At 46.0% G+C, this 13,313-nt stretch overlaps 1 protein-coding gene across 1 annotated transcript in view; it reads left to right on the top strand.

The window, feature by feature from the left end:
* Positions 1-1,679: 1,679 nt before the first annotated feature.
* Positions 1,680-13,313, top strand: part of EFCAB6 (EF-hand calcium binding domain 6) — a 256,527-nt gene continuing 244,893 nt past the window's right edge. The window contains exons 1-2 of the mRNA XM_036864665.1: positions 1,680-1,788; positions 2,901-3,108. The gene's annotated coding sequence lies outside the window, so the exon portion shown is untranslated. The remainder of the gene's footprint in view (positions 1,789-2,900; positions 3,109-13,313) is intronic.

Below are 13,313 nucleotides of genomic sequence, written 5' to 3'. Positions count from 1 at the left end.
CATTCAATCTGTTGCAACGTCACACATCATGTAGCTTCTGGAAAACCCTACCGTACACTTATGAGAAAATAAGAGTGAAAATGCAAGTAACATCTTACTATTACTATGAAGATAGTTTTGACAATTATGGACTCTCTGAAAGGGTCTCAGGACACCCAGGGGTTCCCAGACCACACTTGGAGAGCTGCTGACCTAAGCAGTGAAGTCCAAGAGATGGCAAATGGTGATGGGGTTTAGGACACAAGTGGCAGAAGCAGCCTCTGTGAAAAGCAACCCTTTACCTTTTGGAACAAGAGCAGAAGAGATGGGCGCCAAAGCAGTTGTGAGGCAACCATGTGTTCCCTTCCTCTTCTATTTTTTTGGCCACACTGTGAGGCATGTGAGATCTTAGTTCGCTGACCAGGGATCGAACCCGTGCCCCCTGAGTGGAAGTGCAGAGTCTTCACCAAGGGACCACCAGGGAAGTCCCATCTGTTCCCTTCTTATGGACTGGTTTTCTCAGTGGGACCTGAGGTGAGGTCATTCACTCAGTGCAGGAGGTCTGAGGAGAGAGAGGACATGAATTTACTCTCTTGGTGAGTAGGAAAACTCGCTTACCAGTGACGGACAGTCAGACTGCCAAGAGGGACCATAAAACATCCTTCTCCGGGGCACTCAGCAGGCCACCCTGTAACTTACCTGCTGACAGAAACGTGTGGTGGGGATTCCTCGGCAAGGCTGAGCCTCTGGGCCACTGCTTCTCTCCCACCGTGAGTGGTATGGCAGGGTGATGAAGAGCAGGACGTGGGACCTATCCTGCCTGGGTTCTAATCCTGGTCTGCCGTTGACTAGCTGTGTCCTTGGACCCTCTCTGTGTCTCAGTTTCCTATCTGTAAAATGGGAATAACTATAGTACCTACCTCATAGGGCTGTTATGAAGATAAAAGATTAAATGACATGTAAAGTGCTTAGCTGGGTGCCTGGTAAGGGACGTGCTCCCGAAGGGCCAGCGATAACTACTGTCACTGCCACTATTATTATCGAAATGACTTACTGAGCTTCCACTCAGCCTGCGAGTGTGGGTAAGAATTGGCTTACCTGATGGCTATCTACTTAACTATCTACGTGTGGCCCTGAGCAGGCTGCGGATACAGGGGTGGGCAGAGCAACCTTGTCCTGCCTTCACCAGGTCTCCTGAAGGAGGCCAGCAGGACACAACCAGACACACCAATTAATGCAACAATCACAATCGCCCTAAGTGCTAACATGTAGAAAGGGCGTAGCACATGGTTGCGGCTTTAGATACATTCCTCCCTTCATCCTGATACCAGGTCCTGAGTGGGTACGCTCGGTTTTTACAAGTGAGGAGTCTGATTCTCAGGAAGGGACTGGCTTCCGTGTGGCCACGCGGCTCGAAGCGGTTCTGTGAGACCCGTCCGACAGCTCGCGCGAAGGCCACGTTAACAGAAATACGCTTCCACGACACCAGAACTCCGGCCGGGTTCCCGCGCCCGGGGGATGGGATTTCCGGCGGAAGTTCCTTCTGCGGGGGCGGAGCCACTGGCAGGCTTGGGCACGCCCCTCCGCCCCCCAATTCCGTAGTCGACTTGGCCAATCGGAGCTCCGCTTCTTGCCAGGTGCAGAAACTTGTTCTCCAATCAGCGAGCGCCATCGTCGCTCGGGCAACAGCGTCCTAGAGACGCCGAGTGGGCTGGGCCTCTGCGGCCCGGGGGCCTTGGGGTCAGCGCTCAGAAGTGGGTCGGCGCTCAGAAGGGGCCCCGCGAGGCGGAGGGTTGAGAAGGGGCCGGGGTAAGATGGCGCGGCCTCGGCGAGCGCGCGCGAGCCCCGGGGGTGCTGAGGAGGGCCCGGGAGGGCAGCTCTGGGTGTCCCACAGCCCCGGGACGCGGAGCGTCCCCTCCCCGTCCGTGGCATAGGGCTGGTGACCCGTTAACTCGTTCCGTACGTGTGTGTGGCGCGCCTGCCTGTGCCAGGAGCCGTTGTCGGCGCTGGGGCTACTGCAGTGAATAGTACCGTCTTATTTGCGTGGGGGAAACCGACTATAAGCAAAGTGGAAGATGGCGAATCTGCCTCCCTGCATCTCTTGAGGGTTACATCGCTCCAATTTACAAAATGCTTCATGTCCCTTATTTCATCTGTCCCCACAGCAGTGTTTCGAATATTTTAAACTCCGCCTTATAGATGAGGACTTGAACTCCACGGGGTGAAGGGGGTTGTCCCCAAATCACACAACCGGAAGTTGCAGAGCCAGAATTCAAACTCAGCACTTATGTCTCACGTCAGAATCTCTGGTCTTTCTGGAATATTCTTCCTCAGGCCGCACGAGTTATCCCTGCCTCTCTCATAAATGTTGTTTGGAAGCACTCTGTGAAATGTTCAGAGGTTCTTTAAGACTGTTGGTTAAATCACCCCATACTTCCTTTTCCTTCTCTCCTGAAAATCTTTGCCTTTCAGGATGACTTGCCCCTGTTAAGAGGACTCTTACTTCACTTTCAAGAGGAGTAATTTAATAATGTTTTTAAGTTGTATGTGCCCCTAAATGAGTAGACTTACAGAAATGCTGTAAAGACTTTTTTTTTGACTTTCACATACTGCTGTTCCTTCATCTCTTTCTTTTATCCATTGTCTTCAATTCAACATTTACTTGGCTAAGTTCTGGGGAATCGAAAGTGAATCAGGCAAGGATTTTGATTTTCCGTGAACATATTTGTCTCCCACTCAGCCTTACTGGAAGCTTTAGGAGGGCAGGGATATATTTCAGCTACCTGTGCTCTCCCTTTCCCTATACCATCAGTTTAGTTGTTGGCTCATGGCAGGTGCTTGTAGATATTTGTCAAGAGATGCTTACATGAGACTTTAAATTTGCTGTCCATTTTGTCTTCTGTTTCCCTGACCTTTTCCAGCTGACCACCTCTTCCTGTGCGGAGATCTCTACAGCGCCCATGCTGTGACCCCTGCAGCTGAGTGGCACATGGAGACAGAACCAGCCCCAGGAGGGTGCTTAGGAGTCTGGCGCCCACCCAGAGCAGGAATCCAGTGGGAGGCCATTGGCTGTTAACCAGACAGTTGCTTTAATGAAGCCTCTTTACAGGTATCGAGTGAATGTTTAAGGTTAGTAGATGAGGATAGTCACTGAAGTTTTTCTTGGATGACTCCTTCCCCTGCCAGGATTGAAAAACAAGCTGTACAAAACAGATGAGAAGGTGTGAGTGAGGCAGGAAGCTAACAGTCTCTTTCTTCCTTTAAATACCACTAGTGAGCTGACCTTTTTGTACAGCATACTTATCTAAGAATACCCCAGGTCTAGGCTTGTGCAACTATGTAGGTTGAATTCTTGTGCTAGTTAAATATGAATTCACCTTCAGCGCAGTGCTAGCTAGGATATCCACGCCATTTAGGAGAGGAGATGCAAAGGGAAGGAGCATTTGAGAAAACTCTGTGAATAGAGAGAACATATGAACATGATGACCTTACACCACGAAAGAGCTTCATTTTCCACTTTTTTCTCCGGTCTCAGTCTTGTACTGCTATTTTGTTTAATTTGTTTCAGGCGCCATTGTTATCTTTTCACCTGTTTTTCTGCCGTTTTACTATTTCTACCACTACTGCTCCTCCTGGCTAATACTTATTGAGCACTTACCGTGTTCCAGGCACAGTTTGGGACCTCACATTACCTTTTTAATTTAGTGCTCACTTCCTGCATATGAAAAAGTACAGTTCTTATTCCCATTTCATAGATGAGGCAGCAGGGATGCAGAGAAGCTAAGGGACAGCAAAGCTGATAGATGGTGACATGTGGCTTCTGCTTCAGGACTGCCTGGTGACAGAGGCTGTGTTCTTTTTTTTTGTTTTTGTTTTTTGGGCCCTCTGTGCAGCCTGCGGGATCTTAGTTCCCTGACCAGGGATTGAACCTGGGCCCTCGGCAGTGGAAGTGCAGAGTCCTAACCACCAACCTCCAGGGAATTCCCAGAGCCTGTGTTCTTGACCAGTGCTCTTACACTCTCAGATATGTGTGTACTCCAGAAGTCCCACTGGGCTTCGAGGTGACTTGTAAAAATATATACAATATGGTAAAATAGGAAAGTAACTTCAGGAGGAAAGAGAATACTCAGATCATCTGTAATGGTTAATACAGTTGGGCTGCAAAGTTAGCTGTGAGCTTCGTTGTTTTTTCATTGAATGAAAGATTCTTTAAATTCTATAGTGCTTTATAGTTTTCAAAAGTTTCACACACATGATTTCATATAATCCCCTAATAACCCCTTTTTTCCCCTCGCCTCTATATTGCCCCTCCCACCTTCCCTCTCCCCACTGGTAACTGCTAGTTTGTTCTCTATATTTGTGAGTCTGCTTCATTTTTGTTTTATTAGCTGTGAGCTTCTTGAACCCAGGAGAAGAAAATTAAAAAGAAAAAAAAAAAAAGAAAGAAATTGAATTCATTTTGTCAAGGCAAATAAGGCATTTTAGTTCCTTTGGAAAAAAAAGAAAGCATTTCTAACGCCTCCATCTAAAGGACATTTCTCCTGGGGTTCATCACCAAGCCTTGGATGGCCAGGTTTACTACAGAGTGACCAGGGTGTAGGCTCAGTATCCTCACTATTAGGGGAGAGAATGTGGATGATTGTATTTGCGTAGGATTTTTGAAATGAAAATTTTTGGAATAGTAGTAGTTTTCAGGAACACCTTCTGAATTTTGTTTTTCTCCTGGGAATTTGTAAATGGTCTTATCCTGGACCTTGGGTTGGTCCCAGTCATTTGTTTACTTAACAGTTATTTATGGAGCACCTGCTGTATGCCAGGTCCTGTCTAGGCATTGAGGACACTGCAGTGATGGTCAGGTCACTGTCCTGATATGCCCAGTGCCTCCACCTTGTCGTTTTCTCCCGCTGGAGTGTTTCTGGACAGACTTTGGTTTGCCTTTCTTTCTTGTCCTATGAAACCCGGAGACGACCCTCAACACCTTACACCGTAACGGTCTCCCTGCCTTTGACCCTGGGCTCTGGCTGATTCATGTTTCTGTGCCTTCCCAGAACCTAAAGTTCATGACAACTGTCTGCGAGTGAGCACAGCCTGCTGTGTCAGGCTCTTTAGATACATTATCTGAGTCCTGTCACAGCCTTCAGATTGTGGCGCTGAACCGTCGTGGGTCACTTGCCCCTTGAGAACCTGGTGGAAGCCATGTATTCTCTCTCTAGAAAAATCACCTCACACACACTTTGGCATTTAACCTCTGAGAGTTTGAAGATCTAAAAATGCACACATGAGTACCTTGTCCCTAGATTCCAGGTTATGAATAACGTGCTTTAAAGAGAGATATTATCTCCATTTGCAGTTGAGGAAACTGGGTCAGGAGGAGGTTAATTAACTTGCAAGTTTGCATGGTAGGTAGTGGAACCAGTTTGACTCCATGTCTTCTTGACTCCAAACCCTTGATTTTTTCCACTGTCCAAAAGTAGAGATGCTCAGGAAATGATGGCGTGAGTGTATGCAAGGTCTAAAAAGGGAGCTTTAAAGTGTATGTGCCCCAAAATATGACAAAACATCCATTTGATACCAGAATAGACAAGGAGAAGATTTTCTCAAGTATTTGGATTTAACTGCCAAAATTTTTTGTGTTGCTTGCAACTTTTCCAGTTTTGTCAAGTGATAATTTTCCCCCCATGATACCAGTTCCAACAGTTTTTGCTTCTGATGCCATTTCTGTTTGGCTGTGCACATTTCTTACTGTCGTGTTGAATTATGTTTTCTCTGGATGCCAAGGCAGATGGATGGCACTTTTGTTATGATTCTGATATAAATAGCATCTGTTAGAAACTGGACATCAATACGTATCTGGCAAGTAAAACAAATATATCAGTGGAATAGCCTTCTAATCATGTTTTTGCCTGTGGTTAATAAGTGCATCTGATGGTCTGTGACTCAGTGCTTGTTTGGGGGGCATTGCTTTTATTATCCTTGCTATTTTCTACCTTACCTTACAAGTTTTGATATAATCGTATTTATTAATTCTCTTTATGTAGAAAACCTAAACTGAAGATGGTGCAAAGCCAGGGGTGACCTAAAGGGCTCAGCACAGTGCCTCGCTCATGCTCAGAACATGGCTTGGCTTTCGAGATCAAGGGTGAAATTAGCCCACGCTCCTTACCCTTGCAGTGTTAGGTGTTGATAACTGTGGTCCATTGAGAACAAAGATTAATAGAGTGCTTCCTGCGTGCCAGGCCCCATCGTAGGTGCTGAGTACAGGAAGATGAGTGCAGCTGATTCTCTCCACTGGAAGGGCTCACTGACTAACTAGCAGGGCCCACAGATAAACAGCCAAGAGAAAAGTCTGGAAGCAGAGAATCAAAGTGAAGATAGATGTGGGACTAGAGGGATGGACTGGGAGGTATTAATACTTTATTCGTGACGTGCCCCGCCCCCTAGCAAGGTAATGGAAATACGGGTGCCTTTGACCTTTTTGTCCTTTTCTTTTTTAAAAAATATTATTTATTTATTTTCGCTGTGCCAGGTCTTAGTTGTGGCATGCAGGATCTTTAGTTGCAGCATGAGGGCTCTTTAGTTGCAGCGTATGGAATCTAGTTCCCTGATCAGGGATTCGAACCTGGCCCCCCTGCATTGGGAGCGTGGAGTCTCAACCACTGGACCACCAGGGAAGTCCCTGTCCTTTTCTTTATTAAATAAAACAGTTGGCAAAGCAAAACTATAAGACCAAGTTGTCTGTAAAGGCATGATTGTTTTTTTAATTTTAATTTTTATTTATTTAATTTTAATTTTATTATTTTTAATTGAAGTGTAGTTGATTAACAATGTTGTGTTAGTTTCAGGTATACAGCAAAGTGATTCAGTTATACATATATATGTATATTCTTTTTCAGATTCTTTTTTTTTTTTAATAAATTTATTTATTTATTATTTATTTATTATTTATTTATTTATTTATTTTTGGCTGTGTTGGGTCTTCGTTGCTGCATGTGGGCTTTCTCTAGTTGAGGCAAGCAGTGGCTACTCTTCGTTGCAGTGCGCAGGCTTCTCATTGCGGTGGGTTCTCTTGTTGCGGAGCACGGGCTGTAGGTGCACAGACTTTGGTAGTTGTGGCACGCGGGCTCAGTAGTTGTGGCGCATGGGCTTAGTTGCTCCGCAGCACGTGGGATCTTCCCAGACCAGGGCTCGAGCCCATGTCTCCTGCGTTGGCAGGTGGATTCTTAACCACTGCACCACCAGGGAAGTCCCCAGATTCTTTTCTATTATAGGTTATTACAAAATATTGAATATAGTTCCTTGTGCTATACAGTAGGAACTTGTTGTTTATTTTGTATGTAGTAGTTTGTATTTGCTAATCCCAAACTCCTAATTTATCCCTCCCCCATTTCCCCTTTGGTAACCATAAATTTGTTTTTATGTCTGTTTTGAGTCTATTTCTGTTTTGTAAATAAGTTTATTTGTGTCATTTTTTAAAGATTCCACATAAAAGTGATATCATATGCTATTTGTCTTCCTCTGTCTGACTTACTTCACTTAGTATGATAATCTCTAGGTCCATCCATGTTGCTGCAAATGGCATAATTTCATTCTTTTTTATGGCTGAGTAGTATTCCATTGTATAAATATATGTACCACATCTTCTTTATCCATTCATCTGTTGATGGGCATTTAGGTTGTTTCCATGTCTTGGCTGTTGTAAATAGTGCAGCAGTAAACATTGGGGTGCCTGTATCTCTTTGAATTAGAGTTTTCGCCTTTTCCAGATATAAGGCATGATTAGTTTTAAGGAGGATAGGAAGGCCTCATGAAGGAGAGGCTCTACCCTTTGTCTTGAAAGATGAATTGGAGTGTGGTGGAAGAGGAGGAAAAAGCATGAACCCATACTCAGAGGTGAGGGACTGCATGGTATATTCCTTCAGATTCTGTGTAAAAATGCAGCAGGCATGGAGCTGTGGTGTCTGGAAGAGTCTCCTGGGGCCAGGTTATTAATGATGTGAATGATCTTACATCCCACAGTTAGGAGTTTGATTTCAGTCTGTATACCCTGGAGAAGTAGTGCAAGTACATGTTTTTGGTTGTTTTTTTTTTTTTTTAATTAAAAGCAATGTAGATTCACAAAAAAGTTGCAGAATCAGTACAGAGAGTTCCCATGTGCCCCCAGCTTCCCCCAGTGGTAGCATCTTACAGAATAACCTTAGCACACTTAGCACACCAGGACACTGTCTTTGCTGCAGTGCTAGTAACAAATAGAGACTTTATTCAGATTTCACCAGTTTTGACAGGCATTCATTTTATTTCTTGGTGCATAGTCCTGTGAAATTTTAACACATGTGTAGTTTTGCCTTGCACGTTTTTTAAGCCAGGGAGTAATGTAACTGTATCTGTGCTTTAGAAAGATAAATCCTGGCAACAGAGGAGGACGGAGTAGAAAGGAGTTGGAGACCTGGGTGCATCTAAGGGGCTCTTTCTGGAATGCAGATGGGTGAGGACGAACATGGGCAGTGACGTGAGGGATGGAGAGGGCAGGGGGGTCGATGTAAGAGGTGTTGTCCAAGTAACGTTGACAGCACTTGCTGACTGCTTAGAAGGAGTGCCGGCGGCCAGAGTCGTGGAGAAAGAAGCAGGCCTGTGACACCATGAAGGACTCTGGTCTTAGTTTTCTAAGGGCAATAGGAAGCAATTGGAGTTTTTAAAGCAAGGAAGTAACGCGAGGAGATCAGTATTTTAAAATGATTGTTCTGGCTGATGTGAGGAAAATGGAGGGAACCACAGTGGTGTGTGTGTGAGATTGTGGTGTGTGATGTGTGTGTGATGTGTGTGGTGTGTGTGTGGGGTGTGTGTGGTGTGTGTGTGTGGTGTGTGTGGTGTGTTGTGTGATGTGTGTGGGGTGTGTGATGTGTGTGTGTGGTGGGTGTGTGTGATGTGTGTGTGTGTTGTGTGTGTATGTGGTGTGTGTGATGTGTGTGTGGTGTGTGTGATGTGTGTGTGGTGTGTGTGTGGTGTGTGTGGTGTGTGTGATGTGTGATGTGTGTGGTGTGTGTGTGGGGTGTGTGTGGTGTGTGTGTGTGGTGGTGTGGTGTGTGTGTGGTGTGTGTGATGTGTGTGTGTGATGTGTGGTGTGTTTGTGATGTGTGTGTGGTGTGTGTGATGTGTGTGTGTGTGGTGTGTGTGTGTGATGTGTGGTGTGTGTGTGGTGTGTGTGGTGTGGGTGTGGTGTGTGTGATGTGTGTGTGATGGGTGTGTGTGGTGTGTGTGTGTGATGTGTGGGGTGTGATGTGGTGTGTGTTGTGTGTGGTGTGTGTGTGGTGTGTGTGTGTGGTGTGTGTGATGTGTGGGGTGTGATGTGTGGTGTGTGTTGTGTGTGGTGTGTGTGTGGTGTGTGTGTGTGGTGTGTGTGTGATGTGTGTGGTGTGTGTGTGTGGTGTGTGTGTGTGTTTGAGTTACGGGAAGAGAAGTGGTGCTCATTGTGTTGACCTAAAATACCTCTACCTGAGAAACCTAAAATTTAGTGTGAAATTCATATGAAGGACCCGCCCGAGGTTTTGGACACAATTTTCCAGTAACTCACAAGGTTGGATTATTTTGCAGACCCAAGGGCTCTGTTCCTATGGCTTGATAAGCTAAATAAGAAAATCCATCTAACCCTGCTGCTCTCTTACTTTTCAGAATTCTCAAATTCAGAAATAGTTTATCTTGAAGGCAATGAAACAGAACAGCACCAAAACAGATAGTGCCACCATCACCAGCACCGCATGGAGTAGAGCCAAGGCCAGGCGAGCGCTTCTCTTTCCCCAGTGCCTGTGTCAGCAGACGGGTCAGAGGAACCTGGCGAGTTCACTGTGTGGTGCTGGGCTCAGGCCTCGAGACAAAGGTGCTCAGAAAGTGGTGGTGATACCGCGATCACTTCCATCTGGTTTGTTTCAGTTGTTCACGCAGCAAGCGTGTTCTCAGTGCTGATTCTTGTGCCACAGTTGTCTTCTAGGAACTTACATATCATATCAACAAGCATCGGCTTATAAATTTTAAAGTTGAATGTCCTTCGTTTGGTGCTGCACGTGACCACAGGTGTTAGCTGGCTACGGTGAACTCGGAAGATGCTTCCGCCGGGCCCGCGGGGCTCTGTGGACAGTGCAGATCCACGTGTCTGGCTGTAGGTGGCGGCAGCCGCACGACTTTCCGTTACGGAACTCGAGCTGGGAAACCGTCTCATCTTCCCTTTGCCAGCATCCGAGGACTTGCTGGGCCCCGGCTGCAGTATAAATAGGACACATTCAACACTCCTGGTCTGCTCACAGGAGCCGGGAGGATGCAGTCGTTTCCATCGATTACATTTTAAAAGGCTGCCAGTGAAACCGTGTTTGAGCTGGGAACAGCTGTTTGACAGCCCACGTGTGGTCAGTTTCTCTGACGCAGCTTGTTTTTCTGTTGCCTGTTGCTGTATCTGTCATCACATTAGGTGTGGTGGTGAGTCTGAAAATATTCATTAGGTAAGAGTGAATTTCTGAGGCACTTTCTGAAACTAGACTTGTGTGTCCATGATAGAGAAGGCGCGTTACAGACAAAAACAAAATAAGCCTTTTCTTTAGGATCTGTGTTCTGGAGCATCAAGGAATTCATGCTGATATAAATGATCCCAGAACCACAACACTCAATTCGGTTAAACTCAGTAAGCATTATTTTTTGGACCACCGTCATCAGATGTGCTCCCTGCTCTCGCGGCACTGATGGTCTAATAGGGAACATAGACATCAAACAATCATAAGGGTCATGGGTGTTAATTAAGAAAACCTTTGACCCTGGTCACTAGTTCTCGGCACAGGGGATGAGAGTGAGAAATCACAGATGATGCCGAGGCTTCTACCTTGGATGGTGGGAAAGAGCGTGACAATCCTAAGCAAGACCAAGGAGTGGCAGGGTGTGTGTGTGTGTGTGTGTGCGCGCACGCATGTGTGTATGCGTGTGTGTGTGTGCATGTATGTGTGTATGCGTGTGTGTGTGTGTATGCGTGTGTGTGTGTGCATGTGTGTGTGTATGCGTGTGTTTGTGTGTGTGTGTGCATTTTTGGAGGAGAGTGCTGTTTGAAAGACGGGGCTGTGAAAATCCTTCATTAATTTGATAAATGCTTTTGGAGCTCCAGTGATACTGGGTACTCTGGAGCAGGGGGTACAGTAGTGCAAAAACACTTTTATTTCATGGAGCCTATAATCGAGTGTGTAGTTTCCCAAATGAAAGTATAATTACTCATTGAGGTGAGGGCAGTGCTGGGGAAGGACAGGCTGTGATGAGAGACTCTGCCAGGACGATGTAGGCAAGGCAGGCAGGGTGCCGTCTCTAAGGAGGCCACGGCCACATGTGGATCAGGAGGTGAGAGGAGTCAGCTGGGTGAGGAGGTGGGGGAGGAGAGGATCTGGGCAGAGGGGCCCATGGGGCCGTGGGAAGCAGGTGGGGAGAGTGACAAAGGCAGGAGCTGGGTCACGTGCTGCCTGGTAGGCCCCGGCAGGCATGTTACATCTAACATGCTGTGATATGTTTATTAGCGAACATTTAAAGATCAGTGTCCGCACCAGCCCAACATAGCTGTTTTTGTCTGCAAGATGAGGCCCTGTAGACCCTGGCCTCCTGTGAAAATATGTTTTTATATCATGTTTATAGCGTATACCCCACTGTACCTTTTCTCTTAACATTGTGCTAAACATGTTTTTTTCTGTTTTGACATATTCTATATCATTATTATAAGAGTGGTAAATAATCACCAGATCAAACTTTGAGAGGCTTGTGTTTTATTTTGAGCTTGATTTCTGAGCTGGTGTGGGTGAGTCTTGTAGTGCACATGGGTAGACTTGAAATTTATGCTGCAAGAGAAGGTATTTGTGAAAATGAGGTTCGGGAGGAAGGTGAGAGCCTGCCTGGGGGTTTGAGGAGACCCTGACGTCGGGGGAGACCCTGGGTGCAGGAAGGCCGAGGCTCAGACGCGAGGGGCCACCAGCTGGGGAAAAGGTTGGTTTATAACCAGGAATTTTTCTGCTAAATTGAATTCAGATGACTGGCTAAATTGTTTTTTATGATACCCTATCATTTGGAATATATTTGTAAATCAACTTGCATTCTTATAATTCCTATGTTTAGGACAGTAAACGAGGGGTTGCCAGCCGATTCTCAGATCTTAAGGGAGTGTGAGACCGAGACGGGGGAGGCAGACTGGCCTTCACACGCCGGGGTCACGAACCCCGGAATCCTAATATTTGATTAGATATGTATGTAGATGACTCGCTTTTAATTTTCTGCATGTTATTTTGCAGAATTGTTAGACTGTTCTGCAAGTGCGAGGTATCCATTCTTGAGAATTGACGGATGTTCTTACTACTCTATTAATATGTGCAGACTTCATTGTTCTTATCCCTGTGTTTATGTGAGCACGCACACAGACCACTCACATGTACCTGCGTGAGTGCAGACCCCTAGCACAGTTGCGCAAAAAGCCTAGGATTAAATTCAGGCGACTTTGGGTCTTGGCCTCATGAGTAGATTTGGCTTTTCCCTCTGGTGTTTTGTTTCTCCACCTCTAAAAATATGGATAATGGTGTCTAACTCACAAGGTTGATGGTTAACCAATGGCCAGCAAAATAGGCTATTGCGAGGTGATGCTACTAGAATCCCTAAATGCAGCATGTGCTGGTCTTTTAACTTCATTTTCATATCAAGCCGGGAACTTTACACATGAGCCTCCTTAAAAACTATAGACTTGTGCTTAGAAATCAACTTCAGCTTCTTCTAAAGCAGTGGTCCCAGCTTGTTAAAACACAGATAGCTGGGCCACCACCCCAGAGTTTCAGGTTGGTTGGTCTGGGTTGGAGCCTGAGAATTTGCATTTCTAGAAAGGTCCCAGGTGATGTTGATATTGCTGGTTCAGGGACCACATTTTAAGAACCACTGTTTTAAAGCTGCATGTCTGCTTCAATAGCCTTTAAAAAATTATTTATTTATTTATTTATTTATTTTTTGGCTGTGTTTGATCTTCGTTGCTGTGTGCGGGCTTTCTCTAGTTGTGGAGAGTGGGGGCTACTCTTTGTTGCGGTGCACGGGCTTCTCATTGCACTGGCTTCTCTTGTTGCGGAGCATGGGCTCTAGGCACACGGGCTCAGTAGTTGTGGCTCATGGGCTCTAGAGCGCAGGCTCAGTAGTTGTGGCGCATGGGCTTAGTTGCTCCGCGGCATGTGGGACCTTCCCGGACCAGGGCTCGAACCCGTGTCCCCTGCATTGGCAGCTGGATTCTTAACCACTGTGCCACCAGGTAAGTCCTCAATAGCCTTTTAAAACTAATTTTTTTATTTTTA

This window comes from Balaenoptera musculus, chromosome 10 (genome assembly GCF_009873245.2).
Source record: "Balaenoptera musculus isolate JJ_BM4_2016_0621 chromosome 10, mBalMus1.pri.v3, whole genome shotgun sequence".
Taxonomy (NCBI): Eukaryota; Metazoa; Chordata; class Mammalia; order Artiodactyla; family Balaenopteridae; genus Balaenoptera; species Balaenoptera musculus.
This window is presented reverse-complemented; position numbering and strand designations above follow the sequence as displayed.